Genomic DNA, 22,775 nt, shown 5'->3' on the forward strand with positions numbered 1-22,775 from the left:
GGAAGCAGAGGCCTGCTGTCCAACAGCCCAAGGTCTGCAAGTGTGGGGGCGACAAAAGGACTTGTGTCCGTGCTAACCTGGGCAGTCTCTCTCCTTTCCTGGTAACACCCTCCGTGCGGGAAGAGCCAAAAAGCAGATGCTGTCGGATGCTGCCTCTCTAGGAGCTTTCCCGCCGCCTTCTGCCTCCCACTGCTTTACAAGCCACCAGTGATCCGGAGCGAGATTTGAGGAGCAGCTTCCTGGGGCTGCTGCTTTAGTCTCATGTTCCAATACAGCAGAGAAGCATTCTGGGCCTCCAATGCAATGCCCCATTCAGTTGCAAAGAAGTCCAAAAGCAATTAAAAAATCATCACTGCATATTCTTTTCTAAGCTGGATGCTGTGCCTGGCACTTTCATAGGCATGTTTATTGTTTTCTCACATCCTTAAAAGAGTTATAGGACAGCAGCATTATTAGCTCCACTGACGAGTGAAAATCCAACAGCCGTGTCACCAAAGTGACCCAAGCTGAAGAGCTGAGAGAACGCTAGTCTAAATTGAATTAAATGGTGCTTGTGGGTTAAAGGTGATTAATTTACTAATGAACTTATTTGTTCATAGGTAGTTAGAAAGCAGAGAAGAGGGGAACCTAGGCCAGTCTAAAGGGGAAAGGAAGATGCCCTTGTTTGTAACTCTTGTAGTATCGCTAAGACCATTAGGGAGGATTCTGTTACCCGATGTGGAATGTCTGAACCGGTACCCCTGCCTTATGGCTAAAGGAGTAAAGGAGTCTTACCTCGAGGCAGCAAGGATTTTAGGGAAAATATATGTAAGTATATATAAAGATATCTATACTCACACTAAGTCTGGAGGAGTGACTCCCGCCTGCCCAGGAACTCACTGCACCTGCTGTGCATCTGTGTCACAGCCAAGCAACCTTGAGCTTAAGAAACCTCCCTCTTATAAGAGGCCCAAGGAAACCTACTTCATCTTATTACCCCAGCCAGGAGGTGAACATGCCCTCTGCCTTTCAAGGCTGCCACCAGATCCTTAAAAACCCCATGGCAACCGGCCTACACCAGGCATCATCTGGGCCCTGTTAGACCTGCGAACTCCAGGGCCCGCCCCTCCAGCCTCCGCATGGGACTCTCTGGGGAAGGTTTAACAGGCCAGCAGGTGATTCTTTGAGAAGATGGACTCTACCTCAGCGCTCCCTTGTTTCTGATTAAGTTACGTGCTGCTGTGTAGGTGGCAGAGTGCTTTCAGGCCCAGGAGGTGCTGATGTACAGCACACCCTGCACATCTGCGGGCTGTTGGTCAAATTCATGGGTATGCAGGTCAGACTGCACCACGCCATTTACATAAGTAACTCGAGTACCTGCGGCCTTGGGTATCCGCAGGGATGGGTGTGGGGAGGCTGTTCTGGGACCAGTCTTCCACAGATGCTGAGGGACACCTGTATCTGCTGATGGGAGGTATCCTCCAGCTGACCCACATACCCTGGATTGCAAAGCGTTTTCTTAACTACGTAGTCCTCGAGATAATTTTTATTACAGTGATCTCATTGATGTACAATCTCTCCTTTTCTTTTAATTTCACACAATTATAACATTGAAAATGCAGATGACAGTTTTGACATTCACAAAAATGTAGTTTTAATTAGCATGTTGATTGCTTGATCTAAAAAGCCAGATGCCTAAGTATCATGAAAGGTCGCATAGAACAAATCTTCAGTTTTCATCTTTCAGCATTCTAATTTTATTGAATTAGAAGTGATTTTATTTAGTTGCTTTAGAAGGTGATTTTATTTAGCTCTCCACCTTACCTTTTAAAAATTGTATTCTTTAGAATAATTATGGAAATTCAAATCTCATAAAAGGAAGAAAAAAATAAGATTATGCAAGTCCTCCCCATATCTGCTTTCATTCCTTTTCCTTGCCTAGTATCAAACATTTATAATAAAAGCTCAGTGTATAAAAAAATTGTAACATATCTATATAAGGCAGAGTTCTTCACTTGATGCAAATTATTAAGAAGACAAGTTTAAATAGAGTTTCATTTAGAAAGCGATTTTAACAAAACTATCATTCTAAGGAGGTTAGAGCACCATGTCCAGTTAGGTGAACTTTCTACAATCCAACTTAAAATTAAAATGTCATCGACACTCCCTGTACTTCCATTCAAGAAGTTTGGCAATGGAATTAAATTAAGATGGGTACTTATTCTTGGGCAAATACAGTCTGAGCTATAACCAAGCTGGGTTCACTAAACATTTCCTCAGTCTTGCTCTATCATGCTAGAAAAAATAAAAGCTAATGGGGAAATTAATGTGAAAATTGAGATTCAACTTAAGTTCATACTAGAACAATTCCCACTTGTCTTCTGTAAAGTGAAACTGGTTGTATTATTAATTATGGAATGTTTCATCTCTTCAAATCCCAAGGGTTTGGTCATCTTGTAACCTTTTCTTCTTCATGCCTATAGCTTGCAGTGTTTCAGTAGTAGTCTTGAATTAGCAAGTAAAATGTTAAGTTTCTCTGATTGGATCTTATCTCCTTAACACAATATAAGAACACCCTCAATTGAAAAGAAACTTGATTTTAATCATTTAATCAATATTATAGTCTTCTGTAATACAAATAATCACCCACATTTTTAAAGTATAATTTTGTATGTGTTGACTAATAAGCACAGTCATACCCATCTGTCTTAGAGTTCCTACCTCACAGGCTGAGCTCTGCCAAAGCAAAGTACTTGATGTTATTTGCCCAGAATCTTGCATTGGCATAGGCAGGAACTGAGTGGCAACTTTTTTCCATTTATCTTTGTTATCTGATGTGTCAGCATACAGCTGTTCATAGTACTCCCTTATAATTCTTTATATTTCTGTAAGGTCAGTAGTGATGTCTTCTGTCAACTCAAACCTACTATTGAGCCCCTCTAGCAAATTTTAAATTTCTATCATACTTTTCAACTCCAGAATTTATATTTGGTTACCTTTATAATTTCTATCTCTTTATTGGCATTCTTTATTATTCAATTATTGTTTTCATACCTTTATGTAATTCTGTAAACATAGTTTTCTTTAGTTCCATGAGCATTTTATAAGAGCTGTTTTTAAGTCTTCATCTGTTAAGTCCAACATCTGGCCCCCTCAAAGGCAGTTTATAGGGCCTGTTTTATTTCTTGTGTATAGCCCACACTTTCCTATCTCTTTGCATGTCTCATCATAATTTTTTGTTGAAAACTGGAAATTGTATATAATATATTGTAGCAACTCTTGATAATGATACATACCCTACCCTTTCTGAGGTTTGTAGTTTGGGGTCATTTTGTAGTTTGTTTGGTCATTTTGTTTAATGATTTTTTGGGGATGAATTCTGTGAAGTCTGTTTTGCCCACAGTATGCAGTCTCTGATGTCTTTCCTCAGGATTTCCCTCTTGTTTTTATCTTTTAGCCTGGCTTTCTAGAGGTCACATCCTGAGTGTGCTTTAACTACTTTTTAGTCAAAGTTGTGCTTAAGCCCTCTTAACCAGGTACGTTTTTACCTTTTACTATTTGAGGAACTTACTGTCTCATGTCCTCCCCTCCTCTCACATCCCTTCAGAGACTAGTAGTTCTGAGGTTATATCCCCAGTTGCTCCTGAGAGAGTGCAGCCTTGGGCATATGCAGTCTTCTGATCACTAGAGATGAATGGAGTCGTATTTCTAAGCCTGGATTCCCGTGAGCTGCTCCAGGTCCAAGCAGCTTATTTTTACACCAGTGTTTGATCACAGGTTGTTTTAACCCCCTGGGGCCTTTAAGAGTCAAGGACTTTTACTGATGGATGTACAGGTGGCTTGAAGAATTTTTTGAAGTCTGCATCACAGTGTGCTTTGATTTTCCTGAGTTGGTACAGCCCAGGGCATGTGCACATTCTTGTGGTCCCTCATGAGGGTGATCCCAGGAAGGCTTTTCTTGGCTATCTCTTTCCTTGATTCCTTCTGTTAACCTCAAATTCAATGTTTTTCCAATAGGGATTTTTGGATTTCCTTAAAGTGGTCTTCTTTGCCCAGTTTTGTACTGATCAAATCCACTTCAGATTTACCAGGAGAGAAAATAAACTAGAGAACATCTAACATAATTACCAATGTTTAGCAAGCTTTCTTTTGCTAGTTATTCTGGGCTACATTATATGGTCCTTAGATATTCTGAATAGAAGGATACACAATGCATTGATTCTGGCATTCTTCTCACCTTCACTCCACTTATACCAATCATATTTGTGAAGATTAAAGGTATACCTTGGAGCCATCAAGGGTTTGGTTCCACACTACCACAATAAAGTCAATATCACAATAAAGCAAGTCACATGAATTTTCTGGTTTCCCACTGCATATAAAAGTTATGTTTACATTATTCTATAGTCTACTAAGTGTGCAATAAAATTATGTCTTAAATAACAATTTACATACCTTAATTAAAAAATACATAGTGCTAAAAAAATGCTAACCATCATCTGAACCTCCAGAGAGTCATAATCTTTTTGCTGGTGAAGAGTCTTGCCTTGATGTTGATGGCTGCTGACTGATCAGGGTGGTGGTGCTGAAGGCTGGGGTGGCTGTGGCCATTTCTTAAAATAAGACAGCACTGAAGTTTGCCACATCAATTGACTCTTCCTTTCATTAGCAATTTCTCTGTAGTGTACAATGCTGTTTGATAGCATTTTACCCACAGTACAACTTCTTTCCAAATCAGAGGTGATCCTCTACAAACCTACCACTGCTTTATCAACTAAGTTTATGTAATATTCTAAATCCTCTATTGTCACTTCTACAATCTTATCAGTATCTTCACCAGGAGTAGATTCAATCTCAAGAATCAAATTTCTTTGCTCATCCATTAGAAGCAACTCCTCATCAATTAAAATTTCATCATGATATTCCAGCAATTCAGTCACATCTTCAGGCTCCACTTCTAGTTCTCTTGCTATTTCCACCACATCTGCAGTGACTCCCTCCACTGAAGTCCTGAACCTCTCAAAATCATCCATGAGGTTTGGAATCAACTTATTCCAAACTCTTGTTGATGTTGTGTTAGCAGACATGAAAACAACATTCAACTCACTGTCTATCTCCACCAGAGCTCTTGGATGACAGGTACATTGTCAATGAACAGTAATATTTTGAAAAGTTTCTCTCTTTCCTGAGCAGTAGTTCTCAATAGTGGGTTTAAAATACTCAGTAAACCATGTTGTACACAGATGTGCTGTCATCCAGGCTTTTTATCTATTTAGAGAGCACAGGCAGAGTAGCATAATTGTTAAGGGCTCTTAAGATTTTTTGAATGGTAAATGAGCATTGACTTCAACCTAAATTCACCAGCTATATTAGTGTCTAACAGTAGAGTCAGCCTGTCCTTTAATGCTTGGAAGCCAGGCATTGACTTCTCTTCTCTAGCTATGAAAGTCCTAGATGACATTGAAAATCTGTTGTTTAGGGTAGCCACCTTCATTACTTTAGCTAAATCTTCTGGATGACTTGTTGCAACTTCTGTATCGGCACTTGCTCCTTCACCTTGTACTCTTCTGTTATGGAGACAGCTTCTTTCCTTAAATCTCATGGACTAATCTCTGCTAGCTTCAAGCTTTTCTTTTGCAGATTCCTCACCTCTCTCAGCCTTCATAGAATTGAAGAGAGTTACGGCCTTGCTCTGAATTAGGCTTTGGCTGAAGGGAATGTTGTGGGTGGTTTGATCTTCTATCTAGACCATTAAAACTTTCTCCATATCAGCAATAAACCTGCTTTTCTCTCTTATCATTTGTGTGTTCACTGGAGTAGTACTTTCAGTTTCCTTCAAGAACTTTTCCTTTGCGTTCACGACTTGTCTGTTTGGTGCAAGAGGCCTAGCTTTCAACCTATCTTAGTTTTTCACATTCTTTCCTCATTAAGCTGAATCATTCCTAGCTTTTGATTTAAAGCGAGAGATGTGCAACTCTTCCTTTCACTTGAGCACTTAGAGACCATTGTAGGGTTATTAATTGGCCTAATTTCAATATTGTTGTTTTTTAGGGAAAAGGAAGGTCTAAGGAGAGAGAGAGAGAGATGGGGAAACAGCCAGTTGGTGGAGCAGTCAGAACATACACATTTATTAAGTTCACTGTCTTACATGGGTGCAGTTACAAAACGATTACAATAGTAACATCAAAGATCACTGATCATAGATCACCATTAATATATGTAATAACAATGAAAAATTTAGAGAATTACCAAAATGTGACACAGACATGAAGTGAACAAATGCTGTTTGAAAAATGGTGCCGATAGACTTGCTTGATGCAGGGTTGCCTCAAACCTTCAATTTGTAAAAAACTCACTATCTGTGAAGTGCAATAAAATGAGGTCTGCCGGTATATTTTCTAGGCGATTATGCACCCTCACTTACCAACAACTCTCTGGCTATCCCCCCAAAAGAGCTTTTATGATTAGATGGATTGCCAGATATTTTTCTTACTAACATATATTTCTTAGACATTTGAGTTGGGTTTCTGGTAGTACACCCAAGACGATATTTTCTAAATACTTTCAGTTGGGCTTGCAGACAGCATCTTAACAAAAATGGTCACTTTTTCATGTTTGCACTGCCCCCTTCACTATAGGTTGAGTGTAAATTTCTTGGAGATTCTGGCAGAATACTGTCAATCCTATTGTTCAATATTGTTGTAAGTTTACATATTTTTCTGGATATTCACAGTTAGTGATAAGTTAGAAGAGGTTGTGGTTGGGAATTCTTAGCCGTGTGGCATTCCATGTCAGAATCCCAGTGCATGCACTTTGGCATTAAGGATAATGTATAAGCCTGGACTGAGGATAAATTAATTAGATCAGTGGTTTTCATAGTGAATTCTATATCTGGCCTAAAAAGAAAAGTCACATAAGTCTGTGATGCTGTGCCCCAACCATTAGAGATAAACAAAGCTCATCATCATTCGTAAGATTCTGAGAAGCCCTGTAGCCAGTAGACTTCTTGAATTCCCTGCCTTTGGCACTGCACTTTGCTTGTCACCTAAGTTAGCCCAAATAAAAAGAGATTGAGAAGATGTTAAAGGAAATATCATAGGGAACCAAATTTGCCGCATAAAACTACAACTGGAAAATAAAATCTGAGGCTGTTTCTGCCATCTTCCGTGGAGCTGTCTGCTCCTCCTTGTATCTCTGTTGTGTTCTCCTGTTTCTCTGTGCAGAAAGACTTTTTCTGTAATTCTAATCATCCCTACTGTACCTATGATTTTGTTTGGGAAAGGGGTGACTCCATCTCAGGATATATGTCATCTTTTAGTTCTAACTTCCTTCATAGCTTAAGTAGCACAGACTCTCACTGTCTCAGTCTCAAAGAAGTCTCCAGAGAGAGTACTGACCCAGCATGGGTCAAAGGTCCACTCCTGGCCCACCAATTGTTGAATGAAAGGTCAGTGACACATAGGACGTTTACGGGTTATGTGCAGAGTCAGTTTTCAAAGGTGAAGCTTTTGAGTATGGAGGAGATAATTGGCATATCTGTCTGTTCTATTTCTCAAACCTAAGCTTATTTGACAGTTAACATTCTTTTCACATGAATGACACTTACTAACATTCATTTTAGATGGCAAAAAGTTGGAAACACTAGTGTAGAAAAGATGGTCACATGGAAGAATATAAATCTGTGAAGGTAAAGAAGATGAAAAAACTATTGGAAGTTCTAATGAGAGAAGGTTCTTCTGGCCTGGGTTTCTTTGTATTTGCCTTTAATTTCATTTTGAGAAAATTTAAAAATGCGTCCATGAAACAGGATATGTCATTTGTACAATGAAAATTCTGTGGTGGGAGATGGTAGAGCTTAAAAGATAGAAATTTGTTAAGGTACAATTCACCTTTCCTCCCACTGGCTTCTTTGTTGAGGTAATTTATGTAAAAAGGATGAAAGGCTAGATGGAAATCAGGGATTAATTTTATTAAAAACTGAGAAAAGTACCTGGTGTTCTAATTTGAATTTCTCTGTTAAGAGCTGAATTTGTGTTCATGGTGTTTTGTTTATTTGTTTGTTTATTCTGGGTTTATTTTAAACTTTATAAAGTGGGTATTATTATGGTTGAAATCATCCAAGATGTCTTTTTTTCACTGAAACTTGCATTGCTAAAATTAATTCATATAACTTCACTCATATAATCATAATTTATCTTTCCATTTCCTGGCTATATTATAATTTATTTACCTATTTCTTGATCATGGGCAATTTTTGCTGTCAAAAAAACCACATTTGCTTAGACATGCTTGTGCAGCTCTCCACGTGCACATGTATAAAAGTTCATCTTGGATATGCTTAGAAAAAGAGTTGCTAGGTGGTAGGGAATATGATGGTCAACTTATAAGGCACTGCCGAACTGTTTTCAAAGATGGTTGTACAAATTTACTTTCCCATCAGCAATGAATAAAGAATTGCTTGTTCCCCATTTTCTCCAACATGTAGTGTTGTCAGATTTGTTATTTTGCAAATAGAATGTCATCTCTTTGTTGTCTGTTTTGCATTTCCATGATCTCTGATGAGGTTTGAGTCTTTTATGATTTGGCACCAAACAGGTTTTCTCTTTTCATGTGTTTTACTCCTTTTTCAAAATGCCTTTTCATGTGTTTTACTCATTTTTCCTTGGAATTGTTGCTTTTACTTACTGATTTCTAAATCTCATATATAGTCTTATTAACAACCTACCATTAGTTATATGTTGAAAACATGCTCTCACAATTTGTGGCTTTTCACTTTCTTCAAAGCATCTTTTTATAAACAAAAATTCTTCATATCAAAATAGTCAAATGTGTCCATCTTATAAAGACTTTTTCTATTTGCATTTTAGGAGTTCTTCCTGATCCAAGATCAGAAAGATTTTTCCTTTGTTTTCTTTCAAAATGTCAAAGTTTTGCTTTTGACGTTCATAGTCTTTTTAGGAGGCTCCCATGTGTTCTCATGCTTTCTTCTTCTCTGACCATTTTGGGCCGTACCACTAAGCATGTGTCATATAGGACCCTAACCACTGCAATTTGAGGAACGGCCTACCCAGGGTACATCCACAAGTGTAACAACACGTGGTTGTGTGACCCACCATGACACATGATGCATGATGCATGGCCCAGTCACTGTCAGGTTCTAACCAAGCAAACTAACTCTTCCTCCCATGTGCAATGTTCTCTAAAGGATAGAAGGAAGGGCTAGGGTTGTTTCCTCCACTAATTTCCAATTAAGGGAGAAGCTTAGGTAGAAGCTGCATGTTGCTTATAAAAGAGGCAGATACATGATGACTAAGGGAACACTGCTCCCCCTCCCTTGACATCCTACTCTTCTGGGTAGAGACGAAAGTGTCAGACACACTTAGGATCATGGCTTTGTCCAAGTTACCTCACCTCACCGAATCTCAGACTCTTCATCTATAAAATAAGCATGCTAACACTACCTCCCTTGAATAGCTCTAAGTGACATAATGCATGTCTTGTGACACATGCAGTGCTTGAAGCAACAAAAGAGCTCAATACATATGTTAACAATTTACTATTACATCATGGTTTGTAAAGAATAAGTGCATCACTGTATGCCAGTGTTTATGTATTCAATAGATTTTATGTCTTTGTTTCTTCTAACCATAAAATAACTTAGATAGATACATACAGAGCATTAAATTATTCAATTGTTTCACAAGGTGTGTGGAAGTGTTTTAACATCAAGTCCAGAAGGATGACTTATGTTAACCAAAGATAGAATACAAAAATTCAACAAGATTAGTAAGTTAAGGGAGCCAAAAATATTTTATCAGGTATTCAGTTTGGGGCCTGTTATGTAAAGTATTGCTGTAGAATAATTATCATATCTGTTACTGACAAATGTTTTTAACTTGATTAATCCTTACTGTACCAGGAAAAAGAGTCATTAGAATTTACCATCTGGGTCCAATGGAACCTTTTTACTTTTCACTTCAATGAAAGTTTTAAGTTATTATATGAATTAGTTACACAAAGATAAAGTGATAGTAAAAAAAACTTTGTTCAAACTTTTAATAGAATTTTATATATTGCAAAATGAAATTTTAATTTTATTTTTCCTGGTTTTAGAAATTATATATACACCAAATGTACAATGTTTGCTTTTTTTTTTTTAATTATTTATTTATTTATTTATTTATTTATTTTTGGCTGTGCTGGGTCTTTGTTTCTGTGCGAGGGCTTCCTCTAGATGTGGCAAGTGGGGGCCACTCTTCATCGCGGTGCGCGGGCCTCACTATCGTGGCCTTTCGTTGCGGAGCACAGGCTCCAGACGCGCAGGCTCAGTAGTTGTGGCCCACGGGCCTAGTTGCTCCGCGGCATGTGGGATCTTCCCAGACCAGGGCTCGAACCTGTGTCCCCTGCATTAGCAGGCAGACTCCCAACCACTGCGCCACCAGGGAAGCCCTACAATGTTTCTTTAATGCAACCAACTCCTTATCATCTGTCATGCATAAACCTGTAAATACTGATTACAGATTTTAAATACATCTCTAATAGGTTCTAGGTTATCATTACTTCTGTTTTTATTGTGCTTGTATCATCAAAATGAAATACTTTTGAAACTTTGATTCATAATTTCAGAAAGAATAATCACCTTCTTTACACCATGGTTGCAAACATTTTCACTTTTAGATTAACAATACCAACTTCAACAATCAGTACAAAAATTCTTCATTTCGACATTATTTACTTCATTCCAGTCACCTTTGCATATATACCTGCCTTCAGAAGTTTTGCACTTGAGAATTGTATCAAATAAATAAGAATGCATAAACATCATAAAAGATGAAAGAATACTGTCATGCATTCTTTGGCAAAATAGGATGGTACAGATTTTTGTCAAAAAATACTGTGAAATTCTTACAGTTAAAAGACTAGCTGGATGAAAATGCTGTATTTTCTTTTTGTCCTTATAAATATATTGTTAATTTATTTGAGAAAATTCATCTAGGATACTGTCATCTAAAGACATATGGTTTAAGATTTTGTTAATGTGATCAATTTCATCATTATTGGAACAATCTAGAGTGTTGCTATATGTATCTTTGAAGTCATCTACTAATCCATCCAATAAATGTTAAATGTTTTCCCCAACTAATTTCAGTAAAGGTCTTTCTAAAAAGTGATTACAATGATAAAGTTTCCAGACTTGTTTTATACTTTCTTTAAAAATGATGTGACATTTGGGGAAACATAACAAGAAAATTAAAAGATGGTGTAATAGATAATCTCCCCATTGCATCATTCTTGTAGGCAATGCCATTGGTATTAGTTTTCTATAGATTTAGCATTTTAAAGAAATACTCAAGGGAGATTGTATCAATATGGCGGAGGAGTAGGACGTGGAGCACACCTTCTTACAGATACATCAAAAATACATCTACGGAGGCGGAGTCAAGATGGAGGCATGGGAGGATGCAGAGCTCCTGTTTCTCTACAACTAGGGCACCTGCCAGATTCTGATGGGGGACCTCGATGCCCAAGGAGACAGGAGGAACCCCTGAGCGACTGGGTAGGATATAGGGGGGATTGGGGAGGAGGAGAAGTGGAGGCCAGACACTCTGAAGTGTGGCTGGGAGAGGGAAGGGGTTCCCATGCCTGGAGGGACCCTCGGAGGCTTGGAGGATCAGGTGAGGTGCAGTGGGTGTTTTCCCTGCCCATTCAGGCCCTGGGAAGACTGCTGGGGTCCTGGACCAGGTCCTATGCCTTCTGGGGGCCCCTCCAGCTCCGTTGGGCCTGGGTATGGGGGGGAAGAAAAGGAGAGGAGGATGGGGAAGGACTCTTCAGGATTGGATGTTCAGTGGAGGCACAGAGGGCATTTCCCCCATCCACTCGGCCCTGGAAACCTGTTGAGCTTCCAGGTCTGGCCCCCTGCTTTCTGGGGGTCCTTCTGGCTGCATGGGTCCTAGGGGCATAGGAGGGAGGGAGGGGGGAAGAAGAGAGGCCAACAGGGAGAGACCCTACAGGATCAGAGGATCAGGGGGAATGCACTTAGTGTTTCCCCCACCAACTCAGGCCCAGGGAGCCTGCTGGTGTCCCAGACCTGGTCCTCTGCCCTCCAAGGCCAGAGGCACTCCTGGGCCCCTCCTGCCACATTGACCCCAAGCCCCATCCCCCACCCCCCAGGGCCTTTTCTGGACCTGTAGGTCATAAGCATAAGCCCCACCCACCATCTAAACCCCGCCCATACCTAAGCCCTGCCCCACAAAGCCAAGGTTTTTTCTGGCTTTTTTTTTCCTCCTCTTTTTTGCTTCTGTGGTTCTGTTTTACCTTCCAGTTTTTGTTTCATCTATATTTTTATTTTTTAATTTTTTCTAACATATCTGTTAGTTTTCTAATCTTATTTTCTTTTTTACTCTTTGTTATTATTCTGCTCCTTTTTTTCTTTTGCCAATCCATGCAGCTTGTGGGATATTGGTTCACAAGCTGGGGGTCGGGCCTGAGCTCCTGTGGTGGGAGCTTCGATTTTGAACCACTGGACTAACAGAGAACCTCAGAACCCAGGGAATATTCATCAGAGTGAGCTCTCCCAGACGTTCTCATCTTGGCACCAAGACCCAGCTCTACCCAACAGCTTACAAATTCCAGTGCTAGAGGCCTCAGGCCAAACAACCAGTAAGACAGGAACACAATCCCACCCATCAAAAAAAAAATGAGATGACAAAAAATTATGTCACAGATGAAGGAGCAAGGTAAAAACTTACAAGACCAAATAAATGAAGAAGAAATAGGCAACCTACTTGAAAAAGAATTCAGAGTAAAGATAGTAAAGATGATCCAGAATCTCAGAAACAGAATAAAGGCACAGACTGAGAAATTACAAGAAGTGTTTAACAAAGATCTAGAAGAACTAAAGAACAAACAAACAGAGTTGAACAACACAATAACTGAAATGAAAAATATACTAGAAAGAATCAAAAACAGAATAACTGAGGAAGAAGAATGAATAAGTGAGCTGAAAGACAGAACGGTGTAAACAACTGCTGAGGAGCAAAATAAAGAATAAAAAAATGAAAAGATTGAAGACAATCTCAGAGATTTCTGGGACAACACTAAATGCATGAACATTCTAATTATAGGGGTCCCAGTAGACGAAGAGAAAAAGAAATGGTCTGAGAAAATATTTGAAGAGATTATAGTCAAAAACTTCCCTAACACGTGAAAGAATATAGTCACCCAAGTCCAGGAAGCACAGAGAGTCCCATACAGGATAAACCCTAGGAGAAACACAACAAAATACCTATTAATCAACCTTACAATAATTAAATTAAAAGAAAAAATATGAGAAGCAGCAAGGGAAAAGCAAAAAATAACATACAAAGGAATCCTGATAAGGTTATAAGTTGTTTTTTCAGCAGAAACTCTGCAGGCCAGAAGGGAGTGGCAGGATATACTTAAAGTGATGAAAGAGAAAAATGTACAACCAAGATTACGCAACAAGGACCTCACTGAGATTCGACAGAGAAATCAAAAGCTTTACAGACATGCAAAAGCTAACAGAATTCAGCACCACCAAACCAGCTTTACGACAAATGCTAAAGGAACTTCTCTAGGCGGGAAACACAAGAGGAGAAAAAGACTCACAAAAACAAACCCAAAACAATTAAGAAAATGGTAATAGGAACATATATATTGATAATAACCTTGAATATAAATGGATTAAATGCTCCAACCAAAAGACACAAACTGGCTGAATGGATGCAAACGCAATATGTATGCTGTCAACAAGAGACCCACTTCAGACCTAGGGACACATACAGACTGAAAGTGAGGGGGAAAAGATATTCCATGCAAATGGAAATCAAAAGAAAGCTGGAGTAGCAATACTTGTATCAGATAAAATACACTTTGAAATAAAGACTCTTACAAGAGATAAGAAAAGACACTACATAATGATCAAGGGATCAAGCCAAAAAGAAGATATAACAATTGTAAATATTTATGCACCCAACATAAGAGCACCTCAATACATAAGGCAAATGCTAACAACCATAAAAGGGGAAATCAACAGTAACACAATAATAGTAGGGATTTTAACACCTCACTTACATCAATGGACAGATCATCCAAACAGAAAATTAATAAGAAAACACAAGCTTTAAAAGACACAATAGACCAGATAGATTAAATTGATATTTATAAGACATTCCACTTGACAGTTGCAGAATACACTTTCTTATCAAGTGCTCATGGAATATCCTCCAGGATAAATCACATCTTGGGTCACAAATCAAGCCTCAGAAAATTTAAGAAAATTGAAATCATATCAAGCATCTTTTCTGACACAACACTGTGAGATTAGAAATCAATTTGAGGGAAAAAAAACTGTAAAAAACACAAATACATGGAGGCTAAACAGTGCATGACTAAATAATCAAGAGATCACTGAGGAAATCAAAGAAGAAATTAAGAAATACATAGAGACAAATGACAAGGAAAACACGACGACCCAAAATCTATGGGGCTCAGCAAAAGCAGTTTGAAGAGGGAAGTTTATAGCAATTAAATCTCACATCAAGAAACAAGAAAAATCTCAAATAATAATCTAACCTTACACCTCAAGCGACTAGAGAAAGAAGAACAAAGAAAACCCAAAGTCAGTAGAAGGAAAGAAATCATTAAGAACAGAGCAGAAATAAATGAAATAGAAACAAAGAAAACAATAGCAAAGATCAATAAAACTAAAAGTTGGTTCTTTGTGAAGATAAACAAAATTGATAAACCTTTAGCCAGACTCATCAAGAAAAAGAGAGAGAGGATGCAAATCAATAAATTTAGAAATGAAAAAGGAGAAATCACAACTGACACTGCAGAAATACAAAGGATTATAAGAGACTACTACAAATTACTATATGCCACTAAAATGGACAACCACGAAGAAATGGAAAATTCTTGGAAAGGTACAATTTTCTAAGACTGAACCAGGAAGAATTAGAAAATATAAACAGACCTATCACAAGTAATGGAATTGAAACTGTAATTAAAAATCTTCCAACAAACAAAAGTCCAGGACCAGATGGCTTCACAGGCAAATTCTCTCAAACATTTAGAGAGGAGCTAACATCTCTCCTTCTCGAACTCTTCCAAAAAACTTCAGAAGGAGGAACACTCCCAAACTTGTTCTACAAGGCCACCATCACCCTGATACCAAAACCAGACAAAGATATCACACAAAAAAAGAAAATTACAGATCAATATCACTGAGGAACATAGATGCAAAAAATCCTCAACAAAATACTAGCAAACAGAATCCAACAACACATTGATCATGCACAATGACCAAGTGGGATATATCCCAGGAATGCAAGGATTCTTCAATATATGTAAATCAATCAATGTGATACCATATTAACAAATTTAACAATAAAACCATATGATCATCTCAATAGGTGCAGAAAAAGGTTTTGACAAAATTCACCACCCATTTAGCGTAAAAAGTCTCCAGAAAGTGGGCATAAAGGGAACCTACCTCAACATAATAAAAGCCATATATGACAAACCCACAGCCAACATCATTCTCAATGGTGAAAAACTGAAAGCATTTCTACTTAGATCAGGAACAAGACAAGGATGTCCACTCTCACCACTCTTATTCAACATAGTTTTGGAAGTCCTAGCCATGGCAATCAGAGAAGAAAAGGAAATAAAAGAAATCCAAGTTGGAAAAGAAGAAGTAAAGCTGTCACTGTTTGCAGATGACATGATACTATACATAGAAAATCCTATAGATGCCACTAGAAACCTACTAGAACAAATCAATGAATTTGTTAAGGCTGATGGGTGCAAAATTAATGCACAGAAATCTCTTGCATTCCTATACACTAATGATGAAAAGTCAGAAAGAGAAATTAAGGAAACACTCCCATTTACCAATGCAACCAAAAGAATAAAATACCTAGGAATAAACCTACTTAAGGAGGCAAGAAACCTGTATGCAGAAAACTATAAAACACTGATGAAAGAAATCAAAGATCACACAAACAGATGGAGAGATATATCATATTCTTGGATTGGAAGAATCAATATTGTGAAAATGACTATACTACCCAAAGCAATCTACAGGTTCAGTGTAATCCTTATCAAACTACCAATGGCATTCTTCACAAAATTAGAACAAAAAATTTTACAATTAGTATGGAAACACAAAAGACGCTGCATAGCCAAAGCAATTTTGAAAAAGAAAAACAGAGCTGGAGGGATTAGGCTCCCTGACTTCAAACTATACTACAAAGCTACAGTAATCAAGACAGCATGGTAATGGCACAAAAACAGAAACATAGATCAATGGTACAGGATAGAAAGCCCAGAAATAAAACCACACATATGGTCACCTAATTTATGACAAAGGAGGCAAGAACATATAGTGGAGAACAGACAGCCTCTTCAATAAATGGTGCTGGGAAAACTGGACAGCTATATGTAAAAGAATGAAATTAGAATGCTTCCTAACACCATACACAAAAATAAACTCAAAATGGATTAAAGACCCAACACTTGAAAACTCTTAAAGGAAAACAGGAAAAACAGTCTTTGACATAAACCACAGCAAGATCTTTTTTGACCCACCTCCTGGAGTAATGAAAATTAAAACAAAAATAAACAAATGGGACCTAATTAAACTTAAATGTTTTTGTACAGCAAAGAAAACTATAAACAAGACGAAAAGACAACCCTCAGAAGGGAAAAAAATATTTGCAAATGAAGCAATGGACAAAGGATTAATCTCCAAAATATACAAACAGCTCATACAACTCAACAACAAAAAACCAAACAACCCAATCAAAAAATGGACAGAAGCCCTTAATAGACATTTCTCCAAAGAAGACGTATGGATGGCCAGTAGGCATATAAAAAGCTGCTCAACATCACTAATCATTAGAGAAATGCAAATCAAAACTAAAATGAGGTAACACCTCACACCAGTCAGAATGGCGATCATTAAAAAGTCTACAAATAACAAATTCTGGAGAGGCTGTGGAGAACAGGGAACCCTTCTACAATGTTGGTGGGAATGTAAGTTGGTACAGCCACTATGGAAAACAGTATGGAGGTTCCTCAGTCCTGGGAATATACCCAGACAAAACTATAATTCAAAAAGATACATGCACACCTATGTTCATAGCAGCATTGTTCACAGTAGCCAAAACATGGAAACAACCTAAATGTCCATCAACAGATGAATGGATAAAAAAGGTGTGGTAATATATATAATGGAATACTACTCAGCCATAAAAAAGAACATAATAATGCCATTTGCAGCAACATGGATGAAACTAGAGATTATCATACTAAGTGAAATAAGTCAGAAAGAGAAAGACAAATACCATATGATATCATTTATATGTGGAATCTAAAATATGGCACAAATGAACCTATCTACAAAAGAGAAACAGACTCATAGAAATAGAGAACAGACTTGTGGTTGCCAAGGGTGAGGGGGGAGGGAGAGGGATGGACTGGAAGTTTGGGGTTGGTAGATGCAAACTATTACAATCAGAAGGGATAAAAAACAAGGTCCTAATGTATAGCACAGGGAACTATATTCAATATCCTGTGATAAACCATAATGGAAAAGAATATTAAAAAGAGTTTATATACGTGTATAACTGAGTCACTTTGCTGTATAGCAGAGATAGGCACAACATTGTAACTCAACTATACTTCAATAAAAAAAAAAAGGAAATAAGAATGTTGAAAAATAAAGAAATAATTCATTTACTATCTCACAATTCTGTAGGTCAAGAGTCTAGGTACAGTGGGGCTCATCTCGGGTCCTCTGCCTAGAGTCTCATGAGACTGAAATCAAGGTGTTGGCAGGACTACGTTCCTTTCTGGAGCCTTCCAAGCTTATTCAAGTTGTTGGCCCACTTTAATTCCTTGTGGTTGTAGGATTGAGGTTGTTGTTTCCTTGTGGGCTGTCAGCCAAGGGCTGGTCTTGTGCCTAGAGGCTGCTGAATCCCTTCTCATGCTTTCTTTGTGGCTCCCTGCAGCAGTGTTGAGTTGAATCTCTCTCACACTATAAATCTTCCAGCTTTTCCATCACCATATCTCTCTGACTCTAGCCAAAGAAAGTGCTCTGCTTTTCAGGGCTCATGTGATTATACAGACCCACTTAGATAATCCAGGATTATCTACATATCTTAAGGTTCCTGGCCGCTTTTTTCACATAATGTAACACATTCACAAGATCCAGGATTTAGGGTGTGGATAGCTTGGGGGACCCATTCTGCCTGACACACTGTCTTTCTTCTACTTTCTTAATATCCTATAATTTTTTAAGCATAGATGGATGTAATTAATGGGCAAGGATGAAACAATTCCTAGGGTACTTAAAATATAAATGTTTTAAGATACAGGAAAAATTAAATCACTAAGATCCCATACTGTATCTTAGATTTATTAAAGGATCCAATGGACCCATATGTTAATTATAAAATAAAATACTGTTCTGTGCCAGTCTTAGCCTTTTAGTAGCCAACATTGTGGCTGGAGGGGCCCTTGAGTTTCTTATTATGATTGCAAGACACCCTCAGCAATAACCATCAGGAGACTTTGAAAAAAATAACAAGTTTTATTACTCAACTGAATGGAGAGTACAAAGCATGTCTAGGGCCACACAGTGAGATCATGGGGTCCAGGGTGGGAGCCTAGGGCTTCTCGGACTCACTCTTTATTGGTGAGTTTAAAACCTAAGAGCTGGACGAAAACGAAAAGAAAACAACAACACGTGGTCAAACAGTCAGTTACTGAATCAACTGAAGATCTCTGAACAAAGGAGCTTCAAGGGGGTGGCCTGGCTCTTTATCCAGTCCTGTGGCTGGCAGTGTGTTTATCTGAGACAGCTTCTTTGAGGTGGAGGCCTCAGCAATCAAAGTCTAAGTCAAGCACTTGCATATGGAAACAAACAAACAAAAAACAACAACAACAAAAAATCAACTGTCAGGCTTACACTACAAATACAGTTTATTTTATTAAAAATTAGTAAAACTGCTTTTGTTTTGGATGGCTTTTAAGAAAGGATGAAAGTGTTGTAAAATGTAAATCCTTATAGATAATTTGAACTGCTTAAAAAGAAACTCAAAAATTAAAAGTAGGTCAAATGGAACTTAATGGTTTTCCAAAGGTTAAAATCCAAACAGTTGTTCAATGTGAGCATCTGTGTAGATGGATAGAACAAAAAGAAAATGCTTAGATTTAACAGTTTGGGTTTAGGTCCATTATAAGAAAATTCACTGAAGCTTGTTAAGTACTGAAAGAGACTACCAAGTGAGATAATAGGTTTTCTTTTGCTTCGATATCTTTAAGAATACAACTGAAAAGTGGAAAACTAATGTTATAATCTATTAAGAGTCTTTCTAATCCTCTCACTTTGGAATTTCTTTTTATGTCTTTTTAATGTCCCTTAGGAGTCTCCTCGCCCTGCCACCACACATATACACTTTGATTTGTTTGCTTTTTCATTGAGATTGGGTCATGAATGCTGTCAGTGAGGCTGCCTGGAATTATGAAAAGTACCCATAAAATTAGAAAATGAGCTCCTAGTAAATTTCACTGCTTAATAGCTATATAGTCTTATTAATCACTAAAGCCTTGCATATTTCATAAAGTTGTTATAGGTACTAATAAAATGATGGGGCTACACATGCTTTGTAATGTGGAATACAGTTATTAAATAGTAAGAAGTCACAGAGACGTGATGTCCCCACTCTTTCTTCTCATTCTTAGATATATGGGTTCTTCCTTTTTTTTTTCTTCATGGGATTTCCAAGGTTCCTGCCCACTGCAACAATGTGAATATGAACTCACTTTACTTTCTCACTTTCTCTACTTGTCAGATATCTTGGCACATAAAATCAGTCAAATGCAAGTGCTCTACACGCAGAATCCCCAGGACTGCTCTACATTACCTTGATAGGACAGAATTATGTCACCAAGTCAGAATTTCTGATATAAATATATAGGTTGGGATTATTTTTCTAGTTAACAATTTGAGCTCATAGTTCCTGATCTCCTGTCAATAGGTAAAAATAAATAAGAAAAACACCAGAAATATATTTTGATGGTTTATTTTATGTGTCAACTTGACTGGATCATGGGTGACTAGATATTTTGCTAATCATTATTTCTGGGTGTGCCTGCTGGGTGTTTCCTGATGAGGAATCTCCGGATGAGATGAGCATTTGCATCAGTGGACTTGGTAAAGCAGATGCTCTCCACCACATAGGTGGGCATCATCTAATCCACTGAGGGCCTGAACAGAACAACAGGTGGAGGAAGGAGGAATTTGCTCTTTTTCCTGCCTCACTGTTGAGCTGGGACAGCTCACCTCACCTTCTGCCTTCAGACAGACTTACACCATCAGCTCCCTGTGTTCTTAGACCTTCTGACTCACACTGAACTGTGCCACTGGCTCCCCTGGTCCCCAGCTTGCAGATGGCAGATTGCATGAGCCATTTCCTCATAATCTCCCTTTGTCTCTCTCTCATTATATATATATGTGTATATATACACACACATACACACACATATATGTATATATATATTTGTATGTATTTTTAAAGGAAATACATATATTATCACATTGTGGTTTTTCTTCTTTATGTTTTTAACCTATATTTGTATGATATTTGTGGCAATGATGTTAAATAATTTATCACCCTGGCCTTAGAATTAGTTTACCTCAGCTTGAATAGAGTTTGCCACATAGGAACTGTGCCTCCTTGGTCAGGAAACTAAATCTTCTAACTTCAGTTTCTTTATCTGAACGATACTGTGAAGATTAAAAAGAATGGTGCATGTAGAAGACCTAGCTTCATTCGCAGAGTTAATTAATTAATTAATCTATCAGAATTATTAATATTGTGTGGACAGGTGAGTTAATAGTGAAACCCCAAAGTCAGTGAGTATTTGTACAATTTTTAAAAAATGGGCTATATTTAGTTTTATACTGTGAAATATTGTGCTGTGTTTGTCAAGATTACCTGTTTCAACATTGTATGGCATGAGAGGTAAATTTTCAAAATAATTATTCCTCTTTACTAACTTTAATAACTTGAATGAGGAAGGTCATCTTAAATTAAACAATGTGGGTAGAGAATAGTGAAGAATTTGAGGGTTCAGATGTGCAGTGTGCAGCTGTTGAGGACTTTTCCTGAGGTGTCTTCAAGTTATCACTCGGCTTCTCATAAAAGATTTCCCCATACGTTACATAATTGTCTCCTGAGTTATAAATTCTAACAAGTGTAAAGTGTTGTACAAATAGCAAGTCTTACTTACAATGATGAGTGTGCTAGAGTTTTGTGGAAATTCAAATTATCGATCATTCTGAGAAATAGTCAAATTGAAATGGAAATTTCAAATATTTTAATGTTAAAAGGGAAACATTTTTGACTTAATGAGATGTTGAACACCACACCAGAAAAGAAGGGAAGATTTAGCAGACGTGTTGCTGGCCATCTGGTGTATTCAAAGCACTTGAAATTTGTCAGAACCAAATGAACGTGGATCATGCCTTCTTCCCAGGCTGGCTATGCTCTGCGTGTAAAACGTAGAAGGAACTCGCTCCTCATTTCACATCATGACTCAAGTCAAAGCATTGTCACTTGTAGAAGAGGAATATATCCCTTCTCTACTCTTTCTAATCATCTCTGGGCCAACTTTGAGCTTCACAAAGTGGAAACTCTGTGTGGTTTTTGTAGGATACTTTGTTAAGCAATTAAATATTTCCAGAGCCATCAAATTATACAAAGTTTCTAGCTCAATATGATAATATTAATTTCAGAAGGTCCTTATATTCATCTTAGCCAAGGATTTATCTAGTTAATCCTTTGGTTAGCTGCTGATTTATTCCATTTATTCATCCATTTGGTACCAAAGTTTCTGTTCTTCTCAGTCTAATCAACCAGAAATGCTGTCTACTACATAAAATTATTTTGATAATCTGTCAGTTACTGACTCTATTTTAGACTGACAGTGCTAACAGATTTGCCCCAGGTTAGTTCTCCTAATTGTTTTGATAAAATAGTATATCATAATTTTTCCACATTTTAATGGATTTATTAAAGTTTGACAGAGATTTGAAAATGCATTTACTGTCTTAATTTTATAGATAAGAAAACTCATTTATTTAACAAATACTTACTATGCATCTATTTTTAAAACTTGCTATTTTGAAATAATTTTGGACTTACAGAAAATTGCAAAGATAGTACTGTGGGTTCCTGTATGCCCTTCACAGAGCTTCCCTAAATGTTATCTTCTATGAGCATGATAAATTTATCAAAAGTAAGATTGTATATCACAAACTTACTAAACTCATACTTTATTCACATATTACCAGTTTTTGCACTGTCCTTTTTCTGTTCCAGGGTCCAATCCAGGGCCTCACATCCAACCTGGCATTTAGTTGTCATGTCTCATTAAGAGTCTTCCTTGGTCTGGAACAGTTCCTCACTCTTTCCTTGTCTCTCATGACCTCAGCAGTTTTAAAGAGTAGCACTCACAATTTGGGTTTATCTGATGTTTTCTCATGGTTTGATTGAGGTTACCCTTTTTGTTCAGTGCATCATATCAGGTAATACACAATGTCTTATTACATCTTGATCACTTGGTTATGATGGTGTCTTCTGGGTTTCTTCACTATAAAGTTATTAATTTTCCCTTTGGAATTAATAAATATCCTGAGAGAGATACTTTGTGATTATGCAAATAGCTAGTTTCTCCTTTTCTCACTGATTTCAGCATCTATTAGT

The sequence above is a fragment of the Balaenoptera ricei genome, chromosome 2 (assembly GCF_028023285.1).
Source record: "Balaenoptera ricei isolate mBalRic1 chromosome 2, mBalRic1.hap2, whole genome shotgun sequence".
In the NCBI taxonomy this organism is placed as follows: Eukaryota; Metazoa; Chordata; class Mammalia; order Artiodactyla; family Balaenopteridae; genus Balaenoptera; species Balaenoptera ricei.